General features: G+C 41.9%; 1 long non-coding RNA gene across 10 annotated transcripts in view; it reads right to left on the bottom strand.

Annotated features, from left to right (window-relative positions):
• LOC109248633 (uncharacterized) overlaps positions 1-22,389 on the bottom strand; it is a 130,892-nt gene that overhangs the window by 99,799 nt on the left and 8,704 nt on the right. For 8 of the 10 annotated variants that reach the window (XR_008422209.1, XR_008422212.1, XR_008422214.1 and 5 more), the window contains exons 2-3: positions 4,233-4,906; positions 3,254-3,315 (exon numbers count right to left, since the gene is read on the bottom strand). This is a non-coding gene — a long non-coding RNA (uncharacterized LOC109248633). Of the gene's footprint in view, positions 1-745; positions 1,426-3,253; positions 3,615-3,844; positions 4,907-22,389 lie in introns of those variants that run through there. The other 2 variants (XR_002072158.2, XR_008422215.1) reach the window with 2 other exon arrangements.

Raw genomic sequence — 22,389 nt, 5'->3', positions numbered from 1 at the left:
TCACATGGGCTGTGTGGGTTTCTCACAAGCCTTTATTCACCCTATTTATTTTTTGTTTTTCTCTGCTGAGTTTTCTTTATTCAAGCAGCATTGGTCCAAATAAGCCATCACATGGAAGCTTTCCCTATAGGCTCAGGGTAGCAAATCAGCATTTCTCATCATATTCCCTGGGTATCTTCCTCCTCCTCCTTCTTTCTTCTCTTGTCTTCCGTTCCTAGAGGTTTGTGTGTTTTTGTTGTTTGCGGGGGTTTTGTAGCCTTTTTTTTTTTTTTTTTTTGACCAGGAATATAAATGACACGAGCAAACTGTAAGTTTCCCAAAGATCGTTGACCTTTGCCTGTGTGCCTCTTGCCCTGGCCTCACTCACTCTTTGATTCACTTCTCTCTCCGGTCAGACCCACAGGAAGCAGGAATCCAAAAACAACCTCCACGCCCCACCCCCACGACCCACTCCCCCCGTCAGATTCATAAAAAACATTAGCTAACAGCGAATACGTATTAAGTCCTGACAATGTGCCAAACATTTTGCATATACTCTGTCACGTGGTCTTCCTAACATCACAGGCACAAGTGGGAAAACACCAGACTCAGGGCGAATAAGCATCATGTGTATGGTGACTTGGGTATTGAGTGGTGGAGCAAATTTTTTTTTCCTTTCAAGGATAAACATTTTATTTTTGAGGAACTTTATAATGCACGTTTTCTTTCTTTCTGTTTTCTTTTTAATGTTTATTTATTTTTGAGAGACAGACAGAGTGTGAGCAGGGGAGGAACAGAGACAGAGGGAGACACAGAATCGGAAGCAGGCTCCAGGTTCTGAGCTGTCAGCACAGAGCCCGATGCGGGGCTCCAACTCACGAACCGTGAGATCGTGACCTGAGCTGAAGTCGGACGCTTACCGACTGAGCCACCCAGGTGCCCCGCTCTTTTTTTTAAGTAGGCCTCATGCCCAGTGTGGAGCCCAATGCGGGGTGGAACTCACAACCCTGAGATCAGGACCCTAACAGAGATCAAGAATCTGAGGCTCGACTGACTGAGCCACCAATATATTGCACGTTTTCAAAGAAAGTCATGTAAGAAAACAAAAATGCTATCCTATTTCATCCTAGAAATAAACAAGAAGGGCATAAAATTTCCTTTTAAATCCTAACACTTGGAAGTTTAACACCAGCATCCAAAATAACAGAAATGGGGGAGAAAAACTTTTATTATACGTTTCAGATTTCTTTAGTTGGGATTCTCCCCATGTGTTATTGATATTTCTTCTTTCAACTCATATTACCCAAACAGTAAAAAAACAAAACACAAAAGCCTCGTGGCTGCTCAGGGAGGCTGCTCTCTTGTCTCTGTACAGTCATTCTCGGGATCTCGACTTGCTGAAAAAAAAACCTCTGCTGACATTTTCCTTCTCTAGTTGTTTGTTTCCTAAGGAATAATAGTAAACATTCAAATGCCCACATCTTGGTTAGTCTTCCACTTTATCACCTGGATGTTTCTTCGGTGCTGGTAAGGCCATTGCCTGCTGTTTACTTTGTTGCATTTTTTGAAGGCTTAATTTTTTAGGTTACCCGTTGATGGTGAAGGTGCCTGGAAGCATGATGTTAGTTACTAAAACCAAATTCCAACACCCCAACCCAAAACCTCTAGGACGGTCATAAGAGGCAGTCATAAGAGGAAAGTATACAGCAATCCAAGCCTTTCTAAAGAAGGAAGAAAGATCTCAGACACACAACCTAACCTTATGCCTTAAAGAGCTGGAAAAAGAACAGCAAATAAAACCCAAAACCAGCAGAAGACAGGAAATAAAACCAAATTCCAACCACCATGCAACGCTGGTCAGGGAAGCTGACAGGGGCGTAACAAAGTGGTGAGCAAAATTGCAGCCATCACACACACACACACACACAAACACACACACACACACACACACACACACACACACACACACACACACACACAATCATTAGGAATGGTTGATTTGCAGAATACTGGCGATATCTGATCCTTGTCTTTGAGGAAGGGAATAGGGTTGCTTTCAGAATGGCTCCTTTTCCAGTTCCCTTGGTTTTGCTATAGGGTGAGCCCCACCCACTCTGGTTTGAGTAGCACGCTGGATGAAGTTCCTTAGAGTTAGGTCTCAGGATGATTCAAGTCACTGATGAGCACTGTAGTGAGATTCTTGGCAACATAAAGGAACTGCCTCCTTCTGCCTGCTCTCTTCCCACCCCCATCATCTCCCTGACTCGGACTGCTTTATTTTGTCTCAGCAGGCACCTGAACATAGCAGATACTACAGGATTCTCCCCTGGTCCTGGGCTTTCTACCTAAGAAAGGCTGTTCTCTATCTGGTCCCAAAAGTTCCTCTCCTCAAAGTCAAGCTAACTTTGTCCTGAATTGCCCGGGATTTATCCTCCTTCCCCTACACCAACCCCACCACTGAAGTTGCTTTGGCTCTGGTTTCTAGAAAACCAGAAGCTGCCCTTGCCTCCTCCTTCTATCCTTTTCAGTTTGTTCAAAATATCCATCACCGAGGCATTCTGGTTGGTTTGCCCTTCATTGAGTCTCAGTGCCTTTTTGCTACATTATGCAGTTGGCATCTGGGTGACCACAATGGCAGGTGCCACTAATGGGGAATCCATCTGTCTCGCATAGGATCTTCCAACAGCAGCTGCTACTTCCTGTTTGAAAGCTCAAACCCCAAGTAGACCCACAAGTAAGTCAGAGTTTCCAGACAGAGGGACTTTTCTAGTGCTCAGCTCATTTGCACAAGGGAGATGACACTAAACCCAGGGGGCACCGGGGCCCCTCCCAGCCCAGGCAACCAGCTCTGCCAATCCCACTCATCTACCCTGGCTTTCTCCGATGATTCAACTGTGGGCTACACTCCTTCCCCGTAAGAGGATTTTCCTCCACTCTAGACTCCACCAGGACATTCTCCTGTATTGAATAGTGTTTTTCACACGTCAGTTGTTCATATACTGTACTCAGAATTTTTGTCATGGTTTAGTATCACCTATACTATTAGTTTTCTTTGATGAACTCAGCTTTTATCTTTAAATTTAATTTACTTCCCTGTTGTCCTAAATAATATTATTTTCACGATTAGCAGTTTGAAGCACCAATTATATATTATCAAATACACATTAACAAAACACGTAATTATGAGAACTGAGTCCATCTGTGTCAACAGAACACAACCATTTGTTCCAAGAAATCCTTGCCCAGGAAAATAAGACTGTACACCAATAAATACCTTTGCTGTTTGCTTCAGGAAATTTCTGCAAATGACTTTATTCAGGAAAACAGTGTGCCCACCTGAGAAAACATCAGATAGCAGTTTACTCCTGCAGATCCTCACCTTGCTGTGTCCTCCCATCCCAAACCCGGCCCCCGTCCATTCTCTGCCTTGAGAGACCGACCTTCAACCACTTGAGCCCAGACCTCAAAACCTGTAAGTTTTCTTCTTTGAGCTCTGCCTCCTGGAACATAACTAAAACTGTCAGAGGAGTGAGTGCTCTCCTCTTTTGGAATAAGTCTAATAAACAGCTTTGCTTGCTCAGGCTTATTCTGATGATCTTCTCATTAGCAAGAATGAAACTTAAAAAAACGTTCACCTGGGGGCACCTGCATGGCTCAGTTGGTTAAGCGGCTGACTTCAGCTCAGGTCATGATCTCGTGGTCCATGAGTTCAAGCCCCGCATCGGGCTCTGTGCTGGCAGCTCAGAGCCTGGAGCCTGTTTTCAGATTCTGTGTCTCCCTCTCTCTCTGACCCTCCCCCGTTCATGCTCTGTCTCTCTCTGTCTCAAAAATAATTAAATGTTTAAAAAAAAAAAAAAAAGTTCACCTGTGTACCACCTAAAATCATCTCATTCACTATGAAGGGTGCACATCATATGAATTGACCAAGATTCCATCTAAAAATGATAATAGGGGGCTCAGTTGGTTAAGCCTCTGACTCTTGAATTTGGCTCGGGTCATGATCTCACAGTTTGTGAGTTCAAGCCTCGCATTGGGCTCTGTGCTGACAGGGTGGAACCTGCTTGGGATTCTCTCTCCCTCTCTCTCTCTCTGCCCCTTTCTGCTCATTCTCTCTGTCTCTCTCTCAAGATAAATAAATAAACTTAAAAAAGAAAAACCACCTTAAAAACGATAGTAAGAGAGTGGTTCCTCTAGCAATTTGTGCTCAGCCACTCCCTTCTCTTCTCTTCCCCTCCTTATTTCCACCCCCTTACCTGATCCTCACTACCAAGGCCCTTTTTGTGCCTCAGCTCCCTGTCTTCTATGTCTCTGAAGGCAGGACACAAACGAGGGGCAAAGGCGATAACCCACAGATGAGCAGATCATATAGTAGTGAGAGATACGAAGTAATAACCAGCCTCTGTGGTTTGAAAAGAGTGTTAACTTAAAACACAATAATCTGCCATTCATGGAGTCAGTTATCACATGGGCCTCTCTATACTGTAGCAAAATTTCAAGTAAATTGCAAAGTCTCCAATACAGAGCAGTATCATGCCCAGGTGGTTGCCCACATGGGATGATTTCAGAGTTTCAGGAAGGCTCCTCTGCCCCAAATGTCTTGCCTTTTCCCCCCATTTTCCCCACAACTCATAGATGTTATGAAACTTTAACTTTTAACTTTTTAACTTTAAGGACTACCTTTCTGGTCCATCAAGGACAAAAATATCTGGGGAGATATGACAATAACAACCACTGATATTTATTGATCATTGTCTTAGTCAGTTCCAGCTGCTATAACAAGAGTACCATAGGCTGGGGGCTTCAACAACATCCATTGGTCCTCACAATTCTGGAGACCAGAAGTCCAAGATCAAGGTTCTACAGATCTGTGTCTGGTGGGGACTCTCTTCTTGATTTGCAGATGGCCGCCTTCTCTGGGTGTCCTCACCTGGTGAGGAGAGAGAGAGGGCGATCTCATGTCTCTTCTCGTAAGGGCACTAACCCCATTCATAAGTGCTCCACCATTATGACTTAATCACCTCCCCAAAGCCCCACCTCCCAATTCCATCACACTGGGGATTAGACTTCAGTGTATGAATTTCAGGGAACATAAACATTCAGTCCATAACAATCATTTACTATGGCTAAGATCTTTTCCCATGTGTCTAAGTGCTCTATATGTTCTGATTCTTAAAGAGCCCTGTGGATGGGAGGGACTGTTTTCCACAATTTAGAGATGAGAAAACTGAGGTTTCAAAAGGTTTGACAACTTGACCAAGGCCACTCAGCTGGCAAATGGCAGACCCAGGCACCCTCTGGGTTAATGCTTCACCAACATTACCAAGAATATCCATTCATTCATCATAATGCAAAAACATCTGATGTTGGTATAACCCTCATTGTTCTTACAGCTTGCATATTCACTTTCTTATTTCCTCACCAGGACACCCACTTGAGGAGGCATGATAGGTTCTATTGTTAGCCACAGTTTGTCAATTCCGTTTCCTCTGGGATAAGGAAACTTGCTACAGCAGGTTAGGGAAGAAAGGAAGGAGCAGAAAGAGACTGGGGAGAGACTGAGCTGAAGGGAAAGGGCACAAAATAGAGCTGAATTCATTATCAACAATAGGCAAACTATGGAGAAAGCCCAAATGTCCATCGACTGATGAACGGATAAAGAAGTGGTACATACATACAATGGAATATTACTCAGCCATCAAAAAGAATGAAATCTTGCCATTTGCAATGACATGGTTGGAGTTAGAATGTATTATGCTAAGTGAAATAAATCTATCAGAGAGAGACAAATGCCATATGAATTCACTCATATGTGGAATCTAAGAAACAAAATAGATGAACATATGGGAGGAGCAAGGAAGAGACGAGAGGGAAACAAACCACAAGAGACTCTTAAGGATAGAGAACAAACTGAGGGTTGATGGAGGGAAGTGGGTGGGAGATGGGCTAGACGGGTGATAGATATTAAGGAGAGCACCTGTTGTGATGAGTCCAGGGTGTTGTATGTAAGTGATGAACCACTGAATTCTACTCCTGAAACCAATATTGCACTATATGTTAACTAAAATTTAAATTAAAAAAAAATTTTTTTTAAATAGAGCTGGACTCATAGATACAGAGAACAGATTGGTGGTTGCCAGGGGCAGGAGGGGTAGACAAAATGAGTGAAGGAGTTCAAAAGGTACAAAATCCCAATTATGAAGTAAGTCAGTAAGTCCTAGTGATGTAATGTACAGCATGGTGACTGTGGCTGACAATACTGGATTGTAGGTTTGAAAGTTGCTAAGAGAATAAATCTTAAAAATTCTCATCACAAGGAAAAAATGTAACTATCTATGGGGATGGATATTGACTAGAATTGTTGTGGTGATCACCTTGCAGTATATACAACTATTGAATCATGTTATACACTGAAACTAATATAATGTTATATGTTGATTTCTCAGTAAAAGGAATGGAGCTGGGTCCTCTCTCTTCCTCCAGCACCTGCTCTGCTCACACAAAACACTGTCGTTATGTTTGGGTAACAAGTCCCCAAGGATGGTGTCCCACTTTGAGAAGGAAATCGGTAAAATAAAAAGCCACTGCAGAAACGAGAAATACACTCCCACTGAGATTCACAATGAATTAAACATAATCGTAAGCAGAATAAGAGAGTATAGTGTTAAGGCTTTCACTGGACCTCCCTGAAGAGGAAGAAAAAACTCTTACTGGAGTTCCAGCTCGATTGTAGGTTTTAAGTTGATTAAGGGATGGGGCATCTGGATGGCTCCACCAGTTAAGCAGTTAAGCAGCGTCCAACTTCGGCTCGGTTCATGATATCACGATTTGTGAGATCAAGCCCCACATTGGGCTCTGCTTCAGATTCTCTGTCTCTGTCTCCATCTCTCTCAAAAATAAATAAACATTTAAAAATAAACAAATACTGGGGCGCCTAGGTGGCTCAGTCAGTTGGGTGTCCAACTTCAGCTCAGGTCGTGATCTCGCAGTCCGTGAATTTGAGCCCCACGTGGGCTCAGAGCCTGTGTTGACAGCTCAGAGCCTGGAGCCTGCTTCGGATTCTGTGTCTCCCTCTCTGCCCCTCCTCTGCTCATGCTCTGTCTCTCTCTCTCTCTCTCTCTCTCTCAAAAATAAAGATTAAAAATAATAAATAGGGGCGCCTGGGTGGCTCAGTCGGTTAAGCATCCGACTTCGGCTCAGGTCATGATCTCACGGTCTGTGAGTTCGAGCCTCGCGTCAGGCTCTGTGCTGACAGCTCAGAGCCTGGAGCCTGTTTCGGATTCTGTGTCTCCCTCTCTCTCTGACCCTCCCCTGTTCATGCTCTGTCTCTCTCTGTCTCAAAAATAAATAAACGTTAAAAAAATTAAAAATAAATAAAAATAATAAATAAATAAATAAATAAATAAATAAATAAAATTGATTTAGAGAAATTTGCAATTCTAAGATATAGAAATCTAGGGCAATAAAGGAAGACAAGAACTATTTCAAATGTTATCAGCAAATTGGTGACTCATTGTCTACATTACCATCAGTTTCTCACAACAGCTTTACGAAGGAAGAACTATCAGCTTCATTTTCAGACCAGGATGCTGACATTCACAAAGTCTAACATATAGCTAGAAGTTTCTGTTATCAGAATTCGACACCAGGTTGTCCTGCTTCAAAGGCTGTGCTCAGTATAATGAAGCTCCCAGATCAGTCCTACCTTATTTTTACATAGAAGAGAAAGCATAGACTGAGTCCACAATTCATGTGTCTCTAAGTTACCCCATGTACTGCCTCAAGGATCTTAAACTGCCTTGTTCAGGGATAGAGAAGCACGTCTACATACAAGGAAACCAAATTCCCTCGAAACACAATATCAGTTTTAGCTTTAGTCTGAATTTTTTTTTTTCTGAGAGTACAACAGTGGCTTTTGAACTTCTTTGAACTCGACCCACAGAATGAAAAGCCCTTTACGTTACACCCTAGTACCCACAAACACACGTGTGTATGTAACAGAAGGTTCACAGAATAATACTTACACACGTGAGAAGCACTCTGACATTTTCGATTCTAGTCTTTCTTTTCTCTCTTACTGTTTTCTTTTGTTCATGGTCTTCCTCATGATTCTTTTTTCCAAACAATGTGGTAAAAAACATTTAACGTGAGATCTACCCTCTAAACCAATTAAGTGCACAATACAGTGTTAACTCTAGACACAGTGCTGTTCAGATGTCTAGAATGCATTAGTCTTGTGTAACTGAAGCTTTCACGAGCCGTGAGATCATGACCTGAGCCGAAGTCGGACGCTCAACCGACTGAGCCACCCAGGCGCCCCGAAACAGACATTTTAAAGTCCAAAGGAAACCAAAACTCAAAGGTTAGTTCATCTTCTGTGTCTCAAATGATATTCATCAGCTCGCTTGCTAAAACTAGGGCAAGTCTACCTCAGAAGCAAACGCACCGAAAGAGCATGGGTATCACTATCCGCTAGATGGCGATATAGAACAGGCGTAGCCCCTACCTTAGCCTTGTTTACGCTGACCTGTGGGTTGATGTATGCTGCAAAAGAATTTAGAAACCCACGGTCGCCCAGCAATTCACTTGAATTCAGCCTGAAAGTTTACTCAGTGCTCCTGTTGTGTTTCTGCCTTTTCTTGCAACCTCCCAGATTTTAGCATCCTTTTTGATGATGACAGGCTAGCATTTACAATTAGCAATATCCAAATTAATTAATTAAATAAAATTAAATTAGTAATATCCGTGGCTACTTCCTTGTGGCTGTACAGATGAACTGCTGCTGTATGAAATCAAAGCCATCATAATGTCTGTACTTATAACGATCTGCAAAGGTAGCATATGCCATTAAGCTTGCATTCCTTGCCTCTTCCATGTGACATTTAAGAAATACCATGGGTCCTCACATCACTTTCCTTGCTGACAATTTCTATATCTCTTAGTTGTTCTACATATGGTAAAGTCATTGGAAATATTTAGTGGATATTTTCGTTCTTACTGTCCAACTGAAAAGGATGGTCTTCTCAAATATACATCGGCAAGCCATTTTCCCTGAAAGAACTAATAGCCAGTAAGTTGAAAAATGTATCATAAACAAAAATGTGTGCTTTTTGCAAGGTAGAAGTAGTCTTTTGAAATAACCCCATGTATGAGAGATTTTTAAAATTCTCATCAAGTGCTGCCTGTGTAAATGACTTGTTTATATTTACTTGGTGGTCTTACTTATTTTTATAGTCTTTTCGATGTAAGTAAAGAGAAGATATTTATAAATGATTTTCTCTTGCTACTTATTATATTTATATATCATTTGCATTTTTATGAATGCATTTTATTTTTACAACTGGGGAAATAAAGATGTTTTTGTCATTAAAATAATAGGCAACTATGAGGAAAAACATAGATTTTAGTACAGCATCACCCAGAAAGCTATTACCAATAGATGGGTTGGATGCTCGCACAATTTAAGCGCTTCATAGGTTAATCCCGACCGTGGATTGCTGATTTAGGAAATGATATTTCTGAATTTAGGTCATGTCCACCATGTTCCCACCTACAATTAAGTATTGAAAGTGGAAAGAATATCAAGTTGTTCATTATTCTAATTGTAAAACATTTAGTAAGAGACTGGTAGCAGAGCAGTCAAAAACAGCAAAATCAGTGTCTCTACTATTTTATTGTCTTTCAAGCTGCAGAGTAAGCCCTATGCTTGTGATAGTCTACAGGCAGAGATGGGAGAAACACTTTCATTTACATTAACCCATTAACTAATAGCTGTATGACATAGGTGGGGCATATCAAGTTTCTAAGATATAAATTCTCCATACAAGGTCCTATATCTAATAAGCGACAGAGCCAGGAACAGCCAACCATGTGCTTCTGAGTTCAAGTTACTTGCCTTTCATTTTTGTGGGCTTGAAGACTATGCCCACAAACGCTTCCCACATGAGGAAGAGGAAGAGGAAGAGGAAGTCTTTTTAGCAGGCACTTAAAGCATTGCTCTTTCTTGCTTTTCCTTTACCCGCATGCAGGGAGTGAGTCAGGAGGCAAGACAGGAATGACTCAGAACAGACTGTGTGTTCCAGTCATCCTCACGCCCTGCGTTGAATGGGTTCTTGGTGACGCCTGTGGGGAGGGCTGCACACATCCTAATGATGCTGAATCCTGATGCCCCGTTGATTTATGCCATTATACACGACTGTTCAAACTGTAACTCTGTGAGGCACACCTGTGTGTTCACTGAACTGATAAGTGGGTGTTGCTCACCTCCCCAGTGCCCAGGACTCATGATAGGGCCGGGGACACAGAGATGAGCACAGCAGACACGGTCCCTGCCTACACAGAGTTTGAAGTCTAGCAGGGGAGACAGACATCAGCAAATAAGTACACACACAAACATATAATCACTAATTCTACTGTGAGACAAAAAGTGAAAGCTTTATGACAGACAACAAGAGAATAAGGCATAATTTAGATGGGGGGGGGGGGGATGTGTCAGGAAGTTTCTCTCAAAGAGCATTATTTCAGCTAAGACCTAAACAATGAGTAGGGATTTACCAGGAAAGATTGTAGGAAACATTCCAAGAAGAGGGAGTGCCCTCTACAAAGGCCATGGGGTAGGAAAATAATCAGCTTACTAGAGGACCCAAAGCTCATGTGACCCCAGTCGACTGAGCCAAGGGGAGGTGATGGGAGACAAGACAGAGAGGCAGGCAGAGGCCCCAACATTGGGACCTTGTTGTCCATATGAGGAATTGTGTATTTTAGCCTAACAGCAGTGGTAAGCCATTAATGAGGTTTTTTAAGTAGAGAAGAGACATAATCAGATTTGTGTTTTTAAGAGATGACATTGGTGGCTTTGATCCAATGAGAATGGAGTGAGGGTCTTGGACCAGCTGGCAGGGCAGATGACGGTCACTGCAGTGGGCAGGGCGGAAGGGGGATGCGCAGGAAGGTCAAGAGAAAGAGAAACACTGTAGCTGAGGATCGAATAGTGTGGAAAGGATGTGCATTTAAAAAAAATTTTTTTTAAATGTTTATTCATTTTTGAGAGAGACAGCATGCAAGCAGGGGAGGGGCAGAGAGAGGGGGAGATACAGAATCCAAAGCAGGCTCCAGGCTCTGAGCTGTCAGCGCAGAGCCCAACATGGGGCCCGAACCCACGAACTGTGAGATCACAGCCTGAGCTGAAGTCGGATGCTTAACCGACTGAGCCACTCAGTCACCCCAAGGGTGTGCATTTTTTAGAGGTGAGTTCATGGGGACATTCAAGTGGAGATATCAAGGAGGCAACTGGCTTTAAGAGTCCCTTGTTGAAAAGAGAAGATTAGTCTGGAGTTACGGCTTTGGTAGATGTCATCTCTGAGAGGGTACCAAAACCCAGAGAGACCCTCTTGGGAGAAAGACTGCAAGGAAAAGAAAGGAAGGCCCAGAACTCACCCCAAAGAAACACCTATGTTAAAAAGTAGTTAAAGGAGCCTGTGAAGGAGCCAGCAGAGAAGTGGGAGAGAAACCAGGAGGGTGTTTTGAGGAGGAAGTGGCCAGTGATGCCAAATGCCGTGGAGAGGCCATCAAGGTAAGGACCATAACCTGTGTCTTGAGAACGCACCCAATGGCAGTTCACAGAGAAGCGCAGTACATAGTAGAAATGCAATTTCAACTACAAGGAGCTGGTATCCTTCTATATTTTCAAGGAGGGCCTTTCCCCCACATAGCTCTAAAACTAGCCTAACCGGAATATTTTATTTCTGAGCATCCATATTTCTGGACTTTTCTGTAGCATCCAAAATTGGTATGAACTGTCAGCTCCACTTTTTTCCCCCTAACATTTAATTATGAAAAATTACAACCACACAGAGAAGTTTAAAGAATTATACAATGAACACTCGTGTATCTATCAGCTAGATTCTACAGTTAACATTGTGTTCTACCTGCTTTACCACATATCTGTCCACTGAATCATCCCTCTATCCACCCACCAATCCATCTTATTTTTTGGATGCATTTCAGAGTGAGTTTTAGACATCAGAACATGTCATGGCCAAACAGTCTAGCCTGTATGTCATTAATAAGAGTTCGATATCTGTTTAGGGCTCTATTTCTTTTGATGTATTAAAAGAATGAAAGGTTTAGGGGCGCCTGGGTGGCGCAGTCGGTTAAGCGTCCGACTTCAGCCAGGTCACGATCTCGCGGTCCGTGAGTTCGAGCCCCGCGTCAGGCTCTGGGTTGATGGCTCGGAGCCTGGAGCCTGTTTCCGATTCTGTGTCTCCCTCTTTCTCTGACCCTCCCCCGTTCATGCTCTGTCTCTCTCTGTCCCAAAAATAAATAAAAAACGTTGAAAAAAAAATTAAAAAAAAAAAAAAAAGAATGAAAGGTTTAAACCTTTTTTTTTAAAGTAGGCTTCATGCCCAGCGCAGGGTTCAGACTCACGACACTGATCAAGGCCCTGAGATCAAGACGTGACCCAAGATCAAGAGTTGGACACTCAACAGACTGAGCCACCTAGGGGCCCTTGAAAGGTTTAAATCTTAAATGTGCCAGTGGATGCCTTTTGACAAACGCATTCCCTTGTGTATCCATGCTGTTAAGTTATAGAATGTTATATCACTCCAGAAAGTTTGTCCCTGCTGCCTTATCTTTCAGAAAAGTGCAGACAATATAGGTAAGGAATCCTAACGCGGGGCTCATGGTAAGAACACAGCAAGAGTGAATGCCCTTCTCCCTCTGCGAGGGGGCTCTGTAGCACTCCTATACACTCACCCACATTTTCACCAAGACAGAAATAGACACTGAACTCTTCCTAAAAGTGCTTTTGTAAACATTTCACAATAAACCTTTTGTAGAAAAGGACAATGGTGTCCAGTGAACCAAGGCCAACCCTGGAAATCATAATTCCTCACTCAGAAGCCTGCTGGGCTGGTGCTGAGCAAGCTTATGTCACAGTCCTCCTATTTGTAAAACAGGAACAATAACCATCCATATCATACAAGTGTGAAAATTACCTTGGTATTTTAATACAGTGGCTAATATAGCCCTGGGAAAACAGGTCAAAAGACTCTAAAGCCAGGTTGTAAATATTATGACTAACCTGCCACATTTTCACAGTTTGCCCCATTGGTGTCCTGTCCTCACTGCATGGCTAGAGTGAGAATAGGCTGAATCAGGGACGTTCTGGGTGCAGGGTTACCTCTGCTTAGAGTTGGGACCAGAATCAGGACTGGAGTTGCGAACCAGGACTGGAGTTGCTAACTTTGTCTTACCAGTTCAAATACCTGTTGTTAACAGCCCCTGAAAGAGACCATGGGGTGACTTTATTTGTTGATCTTCTTTATAACTCTGGGCTTCAGGAAGGTCATGCATGAGACTGATTTGTTGGGATGAGTAGAGGGTTTCTCAATCGCTCACCTTATACTGGTTTTAAGGAACCCAGAGATAGAAGTTGAGGTGGCAACAGTTTTTAAGATTTTTAAAAAATTTTTTTAATGTTTTTGAGAGAGAGACAGAGCATGAACAGGAGAGGGGCAGAGAGAGAGATGGAGACACAGAATCTGAAGTAGGCTCTAGGCTCTGAGCTGTCAGCAAAGAGCCCAATGCAGGGCTCAAGCCACAAGCCGTGAGATCATGACCAACTCAAGTCCAACACTTAACCAACTGAGCCACCCAGGCGCCCCAACAGTTTTTAAGGTTTAACCAAAATTTTCTAGGGACTCCTGGGTGGCTCAGTCGGTCAAGCATCCAACTCTTGATCTCAGCTCGGGTCATGATCTCATGGGTTCATGGGTTTGAACCCGTGCATTGGGGTCTGCGTGCATGGCACAGAGCCTGCTTGGGAATCTATCTCTCCCTCCCTCTCTGCCCCTCCCCCACTCATTCTCTTTCTTCCTCTCTCTCTTTCTCTCTCTCTCTGAAAATAAATAAATAAACTTAAAATTTTTTTGCTTGAGCTTTCCTCCCAAGCTCTATGAAAAGTCTAATGATCACCTCAGATTTATTCATTAATTATTGAGATTGCACAGGCTTGTGTTGACTTCTAGTTCCAAAGTCCTGTTTCAGCTGAACTCACATCTCTCTAGGGGTCCACTTCTTTTTTCCTGCTCTGGGCCAACCCCGACAAGGAATTCAGCCTCTTTTCTTTAATTTCCCCTATGACGACCTTCCTAAGCAAAGCCCTGTGGAGTCCCATCTCTCTTCAATCTCTCCCTTGTACTCTCTCAATTCCCAAATTCCTCTTGATGATTAGATTCAGATTGGTTTAGCTGTGACTTTATTTCCATATATTCTTCTATCTGTAGCCCCAGGGCCTTACTTTCCAACCATAAGTGGATAATCACGGTATTTTTCCAAACAAAGGTGGTTCTCTAAGAGGATCTCAGTGCAAATTCTTTAATGGACATACAGCTGACCCTGGCACAACACAGGGGATAGGTGCGCCCACTCCCTGGCACAGTCAAAAGTCTGTAAAACTTTTGACTCCCCTAGAACTTAACTACCAGTAGTCTACTGCTGACCAGAAGCCTTACCAAATACATAAACAGTTGATTAACACATATTTTGTGTGTTGTATATTGTATGTACTGTATTCATACAATGAAGCAAGCTAGGGAAAAGAAAGTGTTTCTTCTTTTGAAAAATCATAAGCAAGAGAAAATACATTTACAGTACTGTACTGTCTTTATCAGAAAAGATCTGTGTATAAGTGGACTCGTGGTTCACACTGGTGGTGTTCAAGGGGCAACTGTATACATGCACACAAACACACACACATACTTGTCTCATATATGTTTATATGTAAGTCATACACACGTAGATAACATACAACTGATAGAAATACATAATTACATGAATGCGTGAAACTAAAAACATAATACCTATCACATGTACATCCATGCAAACACCTGATTATACCCTATGACATCCATCCACATAGGTCTAAACCACCTTCACTGTGGAATTGTTGAACACTTCAGCTCCTGCCACATGCCCTTGGATTCTCATCTCATTTCTGCCTTGCCACAGATCCTCCTCTAGGACTGAAATGGCTCCTATCCAGTTTGCCCAGTTTAGTTGAGAAAATGAGAGACAGGAAGTATCTGTTCAGTCACTCATTTGTTCAATCACACATTCACTCCACGTATGATGATTGAGCACCTACAATAGAATACCATATGGGATCCTCTAGAAGAGATGAGATGAGCAAAGAAAGGAGGGGTCCATGCCTTCAGAAACTTAAAATCCAGCTGGGTGTGCAACACGTCGCACACATGAAACAAAACATCCTGAAACGCACAATTCTCATCAGAAGAACAGCAAATTAGAGCAGAAAGCTGAAGCCTTGCAATGTACCCCAACGCTGCTGTTTCAGCAGAATGAGCAGGAGGAAAAAAACCACTGTGGTCAAAAGAAACTGCTGGCTTATGGATTTTTTTTTTTTTAATTACAATTTGCATGCTCTTCTAACAGTGTTAGTTCTGCTTAGATGGCAGAGTGGCTTTCATGAAAGTATGAGCTCAGCCTTGTCTTACGCCTGTTGAAAAAAAAGAGGTCAGGTAAAATGACTGTAGTAACAGCACCAAGCTAGCTGAAAACCACAGTGTCTTTCAGATGAGATCAGAAGAAGAAAAAAAGAAAAAAAAAAAAAACCTGCACACTGGAAATTTTTTTGCTTGCTAAAAACCCCTTGAAGTTGTCTCAGAAACACGCACATAGGCAATTTCCTCTTTTCTTCTTAGGAGTGTCCTCAAGGAAAACAGCTTTCGAAATTCAAAGCATTGGAGCAGTAGAGCAGTTTGGCAGCCTGGGATGGAGCAGGAAGCACGTGGGCAGGAAGAACTTGGAGCTGGTCAGTGTCTGGATAAATCACACATGCTTGAAAAGAAGTCGTTCTGATTCACCCAGGTCTGCACACACTCAGAAATCACAAATACCGGGAATCCAGTCCTGGGCTAACACACTAGCTATACTTTGGCTTGTTGCTTTCTTTTCTGACAATTTGGTTTTAGAATGTGGCAAAAGAGAAAGCTGTAGAATGGAGACGAGGTAAAGTTAGAACAGATGTATCTACATGGCTATATTTGGGAAGAGGGACTTAATCCTTATGTAGCTCTTCCAAATCTCTTCATATAGTACTGCAATTTATAACTGAACTCTACACTGCATATTCTTATCACTTAAAACATTTCAAATCCCTTTGGAACAGAAATGAGTAATGTCTGAATACGTTTTCAAAAACCCATGCCATATATACCAGAGGATGCCTACATAAAAACTGAATAACTTCTGGGCGCCTGGGTGGCTCGGTCGGTTAAGTGTCCGACTTCGGCTCGGGTCGTGATCTCGCGGTCTGTGAGTTCGAGCCCCGCGTCGGGCTCTGTGCTGACAGCTCAGAGCCTGGAGCCTGTTTCGGATTCTCTGTCTCCCTCTCTCTCTGCCCCTCCCCTGTTCACGCTCTGTCTCTCTCTGTCTCAAAAATAAATAAACGTTAAAAAAAAATAATAAAAAAAAAACTGAATAACTTCATCAGTGTTCATTAGACATCAATGTGGGCACAAGGTCAAAAAACAGACTCTCATCCTACATGCTGATAGACATGGCCTATACGTGGTTCTGATTATTTTTAATTAAAACATCAAATGTATTTTTAATGTGTGCCTCAAAGAATTTACTTACACATTTTGTGAAGAATAGAAAATATTAAGATACTGAAGGGTGATATTTGTGTATGCAGAGGAAGGATACGGTCGTCTATTTCTTGGTGGTACTGAAATATGATAAATAACTTTTCATTGTCAACCAAAAAAAAAAAAAAAAAGAGGCAGAGCTAAAATAGAACAAAACATTTCTTTGGGGTCTCACAACTGCAATTTGGGGAACACAGATTTGGGCAGCAAGCCAAATAGCATCCTGCCGGAGAACAAAAGTCAAGTGTTTTTAAAGAGGAAAGGGAATGTTTGTATAAGTTGTTTACAAAGAATTTTGATTGGCGTCGGTTGTAGAACATGAATCGAGGCTGAACAGAATTGGTTGCTAAGACTACCACTAAGCAAAAGTCTGTTACTGCAGCAGGTTGTAGGTTTTCCAGCTGGGTCCTCAGAATATTTGCAGTTTGGCCTAGCTCAAAAGTTCATGGCTCCACCGGTGAGGATGAAGACGTGCACAAGGCCCACCTCCTTTATGGCCTCCTGGCTCCATTTCAAACCCTTTGACACAAGGTACTCCATTTCATTTCACCTTTTACACCCTAGAGCTTCCAAGATGGACTGATGCAGATTTTCGCATTCTATCCAAGTTAGACAGTGCTTTTCTAGGAACTGGCTCTGTTTTTCCTTGTCTACTTCTGTGACAACATTTAAGATAAATTATTTATTAGAAGAAGTACTAATGGGGCGCCTGGGTGGCGCAGTCGGTTAAGCGTCCGACTTCAGCCAGGTCACGATCTCACGGTCCGTGAGTTCGAGCCCCGCGTCAGGCTCTGGGCTGATGGCTCAGAGCCTGGAGCCTGTTTCCGATTCTGTGTCTCCCTCTCTCTCTGTCCCTCCCCCGTTCATGCTCTGTCTCTCTCTGTCCCAAAAATAAATAAACGTTGAAAAAAAAATTTAAAAAAAAAAAAAAAAAAAGAAGAAGTACTAATGGTCTTAATTTGAAAATATTTAGCAAGATGAACCTTGCATACTGGGCATGATACTAAGAAAAATTATGCTTTTGCTTCATAAATTTGTAGTCTTTATTCTCATACGTCCTCAAACCATAGAAGAGCTGGTTGTCACTGGAAAATTCTTACTTTTCATGTGCTACTCCTACTTATTCTGTTTACTTATTTACGCTGCTTAATGAAATCAGGCAATCATGTGATATACTCTAACTTGAAAACCCTTTACACGGATACTTCAAATTCTACAAATTATATCCAGATCTAGTGTTAATTCTCTAAGTTTGCCTGAATCTTAGAAAAGACCTCTTTCTGTATGACTGAGGTGGTACCATAAACAAGTGGAGGAGAGGACAGACTGTTGATTAAAGATGTTGAAAATATCAATGATGACTATCTTAGGGCAACAGGCTCTCAGGTGACTTTTAATGTATTTCTTCATATGTCAAATAATTATTTGAATTTTCACAGTGATCATGAGTTGTTTATGTAATCAGAAAGCCATTTCCATTGTAAAAAAAAGACAGTAGTGGAAAAATTGGCTTCTAGATACAAATAAGTAAAATTAGATTTTTATTACCTAACACCCTATGCACAGATAAGTTATAGAAAGAATAAAGATCGAAATATGTGGAGCACAACTTTTATACTATTAGAATGAAATATATAGATAATTGCTATGACCTTGAGTTAAGCAGAATTTCTCTTTTTTTTAATTTAAAGTTTTTTTAATGCTTATTTTTTGATATAGGGAGACAGAGTGTGAGCGGGGGAGGGGCAGAGAGAGAGAGGGAGACACAAAATCTGAAGTAGACTCCAGACTCCGAGCTGTCAGCACAGAGCCCAATGCGGGGCTTGAGCTCACGAACTGCAAGATCACGACCTGCGCGAGCTGAAGTCAGATGCTTAACCCACTGAGCCACCCAGGTGACCCTAAGCAGAATTTCTTAAAACAAGGTAGAAAACACATGAATCATAAAAAAAATTTTTTTTAAATTATAAATTTGCTTGTAATTTTTAAATGATGCCAAAATTAAAGCTTAATTTTTAAAATCTGGTTAAAAACAAGCCATAGACTTGGAGAAGATATTCATACTATGTATTACAAAGTATTTAAGATATACAAGGAATTAAGATTAATAAGAAAACAAAACCCCAATTTTTGAAAATGGGCAAAAAATATGCACAGGAAACAGAAAAGGAAAACAAAACCAGCAAAATTTACAAAAATATGGTCCTCCTCTCTATACTGAGAGAAATACAAATTAATTAGATCCCACTTCATATCCCTCTGATTGTCTACAAATTGTTTGATCTGACGATATGAGATGTTGGAAAGATGAAAAATAGGAACTTACAAAATCTACTAGTGGAAGTGAAAATAAATACAACTATTTTGACATCAGATTAACAACATCCAGTAAAAGGGTGCCTGGCTAGCTCAGTCAGTGGAATGCGCGACTCCTGAGGTACAACTCACAGGGTCGTGAGGTCAATCCCCAAGTTGGGCATAGAGCTTATTTAAAAAATAAAAAATAAACTAAAATGTCATTGTTAAAAACACACACACACACAAATTGAAAAACCTCCAACATACAGCAAAGCTAAAAATTATATTCCTTGTGCCCTAGAAAAGTCCTCCTGTAGAGAAACTTGCAAATATGTGCATAGGAAACAGCTATAAGAAGCTGGGAACAATCTGAAACCCATCAGAGGGGTTTGAAATGAAAAATAAAGTTTGTATTCCCAAGAACATTGGAATAGCAGATTAAAAAGTGAACTAGGTGTCCATGTATTCATGTTGTAAGTAGATCACAAAAATATACCACTGAGAGGGAATAAACCAGGTTGCAAAAATATCTAAACATATGATACAAATTATTTTAAAATTAAAAGGAAAAAAAAACACTGTATAGATTGATGATGGACACACACATACATGCACTGGAGACACTACCAGGGGAGGATCTGGGGAGGAAAATGAAGAAAGGTAATTGAGGAGGGGGGCAAAATGGATCTGAATTTTATCTGAATATCATATTACTTTTACTAAAATATTTATAAAGCATACTGCAAGACATAAAAGCAATGAGCTTAGCCTCTCGCTGCTTGTCACAGACCCTGACCAGATGAGCAGAATCGCAGTGTCTGGGCTGTAGGAAGACAAACTTTAGGGTCCTCGCTATAGCAGTAAGGGCCCTGAGCAGTGTTCAGCCTCAGTTTCTGTTTACAATCATGACTTCTGTTTACATTCAGTAGTGCTCTTACTGAATGCCCAGCATGAATCTAGATGATGCCACTCAAAGAAGACCCACTGTGAAGAGCCATCTCAATCACAGATACCACAAGATACTCATAGAGTTTCTGAAATACACACCAATACCATTGGGGGGGGAGGGCAAAACAGCTCTCAGCCTGAAGATTACATTGAAAGAGGAAATCGAAAGCATTTTGAAGAAAAACTCAGATCAGACATGGGGCTGGTCAAGTCGGTCTGAAAAATCCCCCTCCCCTCCAAAAGACGGTCTCTAAACATGGAAAGCACACGGCTTCTCTCAGCATGAGGAAGAAACACACGTGTTTTGAAGAAAGGGCAGCATTTTCTCAGCAAAATTTCTAAAGGTTTTTCTTCCGTCTCTGATACTCTCTCACGTCTGCTGGCCAGTGGATGCGGACCTTTGTCAGAAGATGTCCGATAACCTCTGTCAGCACCTTTTGATGAACACTTGGGATCTGACTTGGCTCATAAAGTGGAGGTTGTCTGTTAAAGACTGTACTTAACTAGGCTATTTATTCTTGGAGAAGCAGTAACTCGAACACCAAGCGGCAAATGCAAACTCCACAATAGAGGTTCATACGCTAAAATGTGTTTGCTTCCACATATAATGACTGAAACTTCCAATTGTGACTCACTTAAGTAACAGTTATTTGTTAGTTTTCTGTCTGAGACAACTGTCCAATCTGTTTCAGACCTTTCCTCACTGTAGTTGTTGTATTTAACTGTATCCTTTGTGCTGAACTTTTTTTTTGGGGGGGGGGTGCTCTTTGATTCCGTGTTAATCTGTGTGTACAATAAAAAACAGGAAATAGAAAAACACATACATCTTTGCCAAATCCTTCAGAGATTAGTGTGTTTGCGGATGGTTTAAAACCGAACTTTATAAAAGCTTTTGATTAAACCAGAAGAAAAGGAATTTATTTAAAAATAAACATCCGGGGGCGCCTGGGTGGCTCAGTTGGTTAAGTGGCCGACTTCGGCTCAGGTCATGATCTCACGGTCTGTGAGTTCGAGCCCCGCGTCGGGCTCTGTGCTGACAGGTCAGAGCCTGGAGCCTGTTTCAGATTCTGCGTCTCCCTCTCTCTGACCCTCCCCTGTTCATGCTCTGTCTCTCCCTGTCTCAAAAATAAATAAAATGTTAAAAAAAATTTAAAAAATAAAATAAAATAAAATAAAATAAACATCTGTACTTCTCCAGTGCTACTGGGGACCTTCAGGACTTGGTTTGGGTGATTATAACTGGAGCCAGGTGCAGCAATGGAAGTGACCCCATTTTTGGCTTTTGCCATTCAACAGCTGGAAGGGCTTAGGATGTCAAGAGGCCAAAGCAAGAGCATAACCAGTTCTGGGACCTTTCTTGACCTTGCTTGGGGCAGAGCTGGGGCTTGATGAGTTGACTTAGACATTCTCCCAGCTTTGCTGAAAGAAACCAAGCTCTGGGCTGATTGATAGCTATCAGTGACTTTTTTATTTTTTTATTTTTAAGTGGCTTCATGCCCAGCATGGAGTCCAACAAAGGCTTGAACTTGTACAACCCTGAGATCAACACCTGAGCTGAGAGCAAGAGTCAGATGCTTAACCGACTGAGCCACCCAGGCACCCCTCTTAGTGACTATTTCATTTGTCAATATTCTAAAATTTATTGAAAGTCTGTATCATTAAAAAAAAAAATTATCTCTCAACTCAGTCCCCAGTGTTCACTCCAACCCCATGAGCAAGTCAGCTTCCAAGTACTGCCCTCCCCACCCAGGCTTCCCATTGGATCACACTTCACTAAAGTTAGGTCTAGTTCTTTCCTGAGATGTTTGAGCAAGACAGCTTCAGCAGGATTAATTCAACAAGATTCAAACTTAAGCATCCTATTTTAGTTTATCTGTTCATCACGTTTCCTCAGAAACCAACTTTGAGACAAAGATTTGAGTCCGAGCAGTTTATTTTGGAGTGACCCAAGAAAGTGCTATTGAGTAGGTTACCCCTGTGAATGCCTGGGAGTCAGTGCCACTGGGGGGCTATGGGTGACAGCATAGAACACACCTCAGAGTCGTCCCATCAAAACAGGGCAAAGAAGATTGGGGATTTTTCCTCCCATTCAAATGTCAGCAGCTGAAGGTTGCATCTGCACTTCTGGCCGAAGCCTGCAAATGGAAAGTTGCAGGAGGGTGCTCTGGAATACACTGTGATGGCCAGTACCTACGGGTTATAGGCAGAGCACAGGCAGCATCTGCTGTTGTCAATAAAAATAACCTTCAGGGCTCTTGTTTTAGTGATTCTGGAAAGCTTCTGGAGGAAGTATATAGTGTCATGGTGAATATCACCTGTGGAAGTCTTCTAAGGCTTCTTCTGTTTGGCTCATGAACTGTGCATCAGAGCCCTGTATACGACTGCTTTGGCAGCTCCCCACCCCATCCTATTTCCAGTACATGTGCCAGAATTCTCAGGTCTTTCAGGAAATGAATGCATAAGTCTTCCACGTGTTTTTTGGTCTTTTCCTAAT

The sequence above is a fragment of the Panthera pardus genome, unplaced genomic scaffold (assembly GCF_024362965.1).
Source record: "Panthera pardus isolate Hobbes unplaced genomic scaffold, ASM2436296v1 HiC_scaffold_15, whole genome shotgun sequence".
NCBI classification, from domain to species: domain Eukaryota; kingdom Metazoa; phylum Chordata; class Mammalia; order Carnivora; family Felidae; genus Panthera; species Panthera pardus.
Note: the sequence above shows the minus strand (reverse complement) of the source record. Positions and strands in the feature narration are given on the sequence as shown.